The sequence below is a fragment of the Anopheles stephensi genome, chromosome 3 (assembly GCF_013141755.1).
Source record: "Anopheles stephensi strain Indian chromosome 3, UCI_ANSTEP_V1.0, whole genome shotgun sequence".
NCBI lineage: Eukaryota > Metazoa > Arthropoda > Insecta > Diptera > Culicidae > Anopheles > Anopheles stephensi.
This window is the reverse complement of record NC_050203.1, coordinates 38,745,872-38,751,871: the sequence shown is the minus strand read 5'-3', so window position 1 is coordinate 38,751,871 and position 6,000 is coordinate 38,745,872.

The window sequence follows — 6,000 nt, the reverse complement described above, 5'->3', positions numbered from 1 at the left end:
AGGATACACTGCGTATGAGGCAGTTAATAATTTCATCTTTTGGCCCTTCCCCAAAGGTCACTGCGGAAGCCACTCAGGAGCGTTCGTCGCAAAACATTCTACCGGCTACCGAACGGCACACCTGGAGCGCCGGGGGTAGCCCCCCCCCCCCAACCTGGCAGGGATCCTGCCCAGGGATCTCACTCGGACACCAGATGTGTGATGGTTTATGTGTCCGTTTTGCGGTAAGCTGCTGCTTCGTTATGTTTCGGCGTTTCTCGGCGGGGTTTGATAAATGTATGTTTGGCCGTTTGTGTGTTGCGCCCCGGACCTATCCCTGCCCGGTCGGAAGCTCCCGGAACAAGGGAACCAATTCCATTTGAATACCTCACGGGGTTGCGATGATTCATGGTAAAAGCCCTGTTCCCAATCCCAGTCACATCTCCGCACGTTTAGGGAGTCTAGGCGGCTGACTCCATCCCCCAAAGGAGATGGACGAAGGCAACATGGGCGCACTCGTGCCGGTCGTGGGATTCTGCTGGGTTGGACCGAGACCCTCCCCATCCCTTTTCCCTCAGCTCCCTGGTCAGCTTGGCATATTTCACTTCGTACTTTTTTATGTCATCCTCGGGATTATTGGAAAACGTTTTATGACAAAGGAATCCCCCAATCTAATTTATATCCGACTACACACATGTGCCCGGACCGGGTCGGAAACGGCTGACAGAAGCAATAAGCGACCATTTTCTGGCCGGTGTCTCCATCGAAAGGACGAGAAGCAGACGGAAAACAAGGGGCTTGAGAGGCCCCAGAGCAAGCGGTCGTCCAAGAAGTGAAGTTGGCCGAAGACCGTTTTCCATCGATTAGGATGATTAAGACGAGAGATGTACGGGCACAGGCGGATAAACATACGGACCTGCGGACGCACTAATATGTACGTGGGTTAGAGATGGTGTAATGTTTTGGGGGTTTCAAGAGACACGATCGTTAAGTAATGATTGTTGGTGTGTGCTAGCTTCAATGCTAAGTTCTCGATTTTCAAGATCAAATTGATTTTCCGTTATGGGATATCCTGGATGAAAGAAAAAAATAAATATAAAGAACCTTTCCAGACATTTAACGGATGACTTAATTATCCGCGGTTCTACAAAAGTCACATCTTAAAAGTAAACTGTGCATTAATTCTTGAAGAGTTTCTTAATTTAATAGTGAAGTTGACACCGGTAAAGTTGTTCTGCGATCTGCTCCAGTTCCCGTCATACAGCACAAATCTCTATACATTCTCGGGTGACATTTGGACAGGCACATCAATTTTAAGCTCATTAAAGTTTTCGCCCAGCCTTTAAACGCACCACAGAATCATTCGCTCTCCCTCGGTGGGGGAGCTTCCGGGGCCGCACTGCTTACGCGACATAATCACCACCAAACGGTTGCTTAATGCAGCAGAAGAGATATTTGAATCCTCGTGAAAAGCCCCACGCCAGCCCGATAAGATCTTGACCCGACAGAAGGCGAACATAAACAAGCCATAAACCAGGCAGTGCGGAACCGATTTCGGGAACAACGGAACACCCTACGCGTTACAGCGACCTGCAGCCCACCAGCATTCATTGGCTTCTTTTGCAAGTGTGTTTAGGAATTTGCCGGTCCTATGCTTCGCGCATATCCTGCCCCAAACCGAAACCGACCGAAAGCCAGCTTGACGAGCGCTTAACATCTTTCTTTCGGTTATGTTATCGGGATGAAGAAGCGGATGATGATGATGATGGCGATGGCGATGTGGTGCCAGTTTTCGGTTAAAGTCGACAACATGACACCCTGGCACACGTACACACGCACACACACGCGGAAAAACTTCCAACGAGGGTGAATGACGGCTGAAATCTTTTGTAAACTCCACGACCCACGTAGGGTTGGGAACTGCCGCCGGGGTTCATAAAATCTAATCGGAAAATGCCGGAAGGTAGACGAAAGTGAGAGGCGGCGTGTCGGTGATGGCACCGGAAGGAAACTGTGGAACTGGGATGTGGGGGATGTTTTCGGAATCGACAACCACCACGCTGCTAGAAAGTTGGATGATCCCCGCGCATCAAGTACCAGTAGTCGGTAGGAATCGCATCTCATTTAGCTCTGCAGCAACGCACGGCAAACAGTAGTCCTCCTTCCTATCAGTACGCTAACTGGTCGACATGATAATGGGCTGCGCCTGGTAATCTAGCCGTTTAAGATTAGCGAAACCGCAGTCCGCTGACTGCCGAACAAAACTTTATCTCTTTCACCACCATTTTCTGAGGGGGGGACTGGCATGGTGTTATGTGCTCGGGGGTCGAAATAATCAATTATGGACATGATTTATAACTTCATCGCTGTCGGCGATGTACGCTACGAAGTGGATTTTTTTTTGTTGCTGTCCTACCCTGTCCAGCAATACGCAGCCAGATGCTTCGGACATCCTGGAAGCTGTGGATCTAATTGGCGAAGAATAGACGAAGCCCCCCAAAAAAAGGTTATGTTCAACTTCTATTAAAACGAAGGCCCGGCGAATGAACTAAAACAATCGTAGGCTAACTGGCTCGGAGGTTCGAGCTTCGAGCTCGAGGCTGGCAACTTCGGGAAGAATAAATCCACAAAAAGATAGCATCCGAACGTATGGCTCATAAATCACACTTTGCAGCGAAAGGGAAATTTATTCACCAGTCGCTAGTCGATTCGGTTCCTTGCCATCGATCCCTGGCACCTGGCACGAAAGACAAAACGGCCGATCGAAAGAAAATGCCAGCATTTCCTCAATAAACCTTCCCATCTCCGCCCGGTGTGGCCGCGTGAGGGCGTGTGTTATAACTCATGCGAAATGGGTTTTCGTGGGTTGAATTGATTTTCTTTCCCATCATCATCATCATCATCGTCGTCACCCACGTGTGTGTGTGCGATTGGAGCTGTCGGTGGGGGTTGTAATGGGAATTATTAATAATTTCCACCAGGGAATAATCATTTCTGTATTATTAAAAATCGTTGCCATATGCACAAAAATACCTCATGACGCGCAAATGGCGAGAGGAAAACGGTGAGTGGGGTGACTCATTTGACTCGACTGCGTTGCTGGATGCTTTCGGCCACACATGTATTTGAATGTAGCATACGTTGTGTGTCGAACAAGTTTACCTAGGAGGTCAGTTTTTGGTTGATAGTTACAGTAAACATTAACTGTAGCATATAGCAATCGTAGCTCATTCCAGCCTCAGTGTCGGAAGGCTGATCAAAACCCAATCCTTTAATCAACGGTTAATTAAGAAACTCCAACAAATGAAGGTCTAATAAAAAAAAAGCAATTTTGCGTCATCGGTCAAAGTCGGGAAATGGAAGCGAAAAGCGAAGAGAAAATTATGTAGGGTCTAATTAATGGTGAAACATATTTAATGATTTTTTTATGTTTGATTGATTGTTTCACTCGTTCATTGTTTGCAGGTGCAATTATGAGGACTGTTATCAAATCATGCACATCATGAAAAACTTGGATTTCACGCGAAACTTGGATTTCGGCATGTAATCCGAGCAGCGGTATAGACTATGCTGAAGAAGTGCTCGAAGCCGTTCACGGTTTAGCACGGTCGTCTATCAAGTCAATGTCACGGAATTTCCGACAGACGCATCAACGTCATCACTGCATCTTAATTTACACTTTCTCCGTCCATGAGGACAAACTAAAACGACTTTAAGTTGACTGGGTCGTTCAAAAGAACCTTTTCTCGATCATCCTTCTCTTGAACGCCACTAAGAGGGCTTCGTCAGTTGCTAGAGAGTTCATGTCTCAGAGACATATGTGAATACTGAGACTACAAAGACTTGTATAGTCCCAGCTTCGTTCGTCGCGACAGGTAATTTGAATGGAGAAGATTCCTCAGACTGGTTGGTAGCCTTACGTGTAACTCAACATCAATCTTAATGTCGGTGCTGACATTTGGCCCCCCAGATAGGTGACGTGTTGGACGACTTCAAAAGTGCGGTCACCTATCTGAACATCACCCCTGCGTAAATCAGTGTTTTTTAGCAGGGCTGCTGGTGGCCCCACCATCATTTTGGCCTCTCACTGGAAGTTTTGGTAAGCTTCTGCTACATAGGAGAGCCTCAAACGAATGATGTTTATGTATATGTCAGGGTCCGGATTTATTTATAGAAGATAATCCTCTTCTTCTGAGTCTCGGAAGAGCCTCTCTAACGCCAGCTTGAGCTGAAGACAGACAAGTCACAAGGCAAAGTCCCTGAGGCCTTGAGAGTTTTCAAATATTAAAATTTTTCCATCCACCTTCACCTGACATGAACTGTAGAACAGTGTTATTCTTACAAGCCTAGAGGTTGACTCTTTGAGTTCATATTAAGACGAACCTGCCCGATCCAATTGGTGTGGAAATGAGCGATTCTGTTGCGCACCGCGAAGCTAACCTTGTAGTGACCCGAATCAGTGTTAGCTCATCTATTCGTTCTGACGTTCACCAGACTCGATTCGGCGGCTAATCGACACGTGGTCTGTCAACCTGCAATATCTGCAATATCCAATGTATTGGCAATACATTAGCTCCCTACCGACTATTGTATTGAAGTCACCCAGAATGATTTTAACGTATTGCCTGGCGCAGTGGTCAATAATTTTTAAGAGCGGATGTAAAAGAGGTCCTTCTGCTCTTCATCCTTGTCTTCAGTAGCATTGTGAAAGTCAGTTAAGCAGATGTTAAGGTATTTTCGAGGACTTGCTCCTTTGCGACATTTCTCAATACTGCTCACCATTCGGCCGTTCTGGCTAACGCATCAATGCCATCAATCCACCATTATTTATGCCTACCACACCTTCTCCGTTCATAGGAACTTTACGGACTGGGTCGTCCGGTATCATTCTCATGACGTCATCGTAGCCTAGTGAGTCTAATTAGCTGCAAGATCACTCAAGACCTTTTTAATTTGTAGAGCCATAGAATCAGGAAAGCTGTTCTTATTGATACCTTATTCAACTCTCCTAACCGCTTGTCCTTATTTTATTTTATCTCTTCAAAGTATGATCTGTCATTTGCTGCTTACTACCATAACGTTCGTACTTCATTCATTTGACATCATAGAAACAAATAAAGTTTCTTCCCTCATATACCTACAACTTATGTGACACGTAATGTTCCCCTCGAAGATCTTTTACCCCATCCATCTGTACGATGCTTATGATCACCACCAGTTTACGTCAAACAACATAACCAACCGTTGCAAACGTGTCAATCGTGTGTATTTCTCCAGCTCATTGCAGGTTCACAATCACAAAACACAACAAAATGAACTATAAACACGACGACCGATACGTGGCAACGAATCTTCCACCAAGAAGCCCCGGGAAGTGTGAGACACACTGTGCCACCGTACGCGTTTTGCGCGGTTCGTTTTGCATCATTTCGATGGTACGATGAAATTTCGCAACCAGATTTTTTCCGATACCGGGGTGAAGAAAAGTGCAGCACACACACACACAAGAAAGAAAAACATCAGCAAACCGAAAGCAAGAAAGGGTGGTCGGGGTTTTGAATGTTTGTTGACGGAAGTGTCAAAAGGTAGCGAGAGACCGTGTCACGCCTTCACCATCGACGCAGCGACATCGCAAATGACGTTTACTTCCTGGGGGTTGGTTGATGGGGGGATGGGGGGGAGGAGGTTCATGTAACTTTATTGGCGTTTGGGGCCGCCACGCCACGAAAACCCACCTCGAGCGAATCACACTCGCACACACACACACACACATATTCACGTCATGATTGTGCTTCATTTATGGTGTTCCCCGACCATCTTTATCGGTTGGTCGGGGTATAGATGATAGGCGCATAAAAGTAAACGATGGAGGAGGTTTAACCATCCACTCGACACTGCACAACAGCGCACACATTCAGCGACACAAGCAAACACCCACGGAAACCCGGTGGAAACTGTTCCCCCCGGGGTTCCACGCTAAGAGTCGTTTGCCTTCCACGGGCAGCCTTTCTCCGGAGGCTG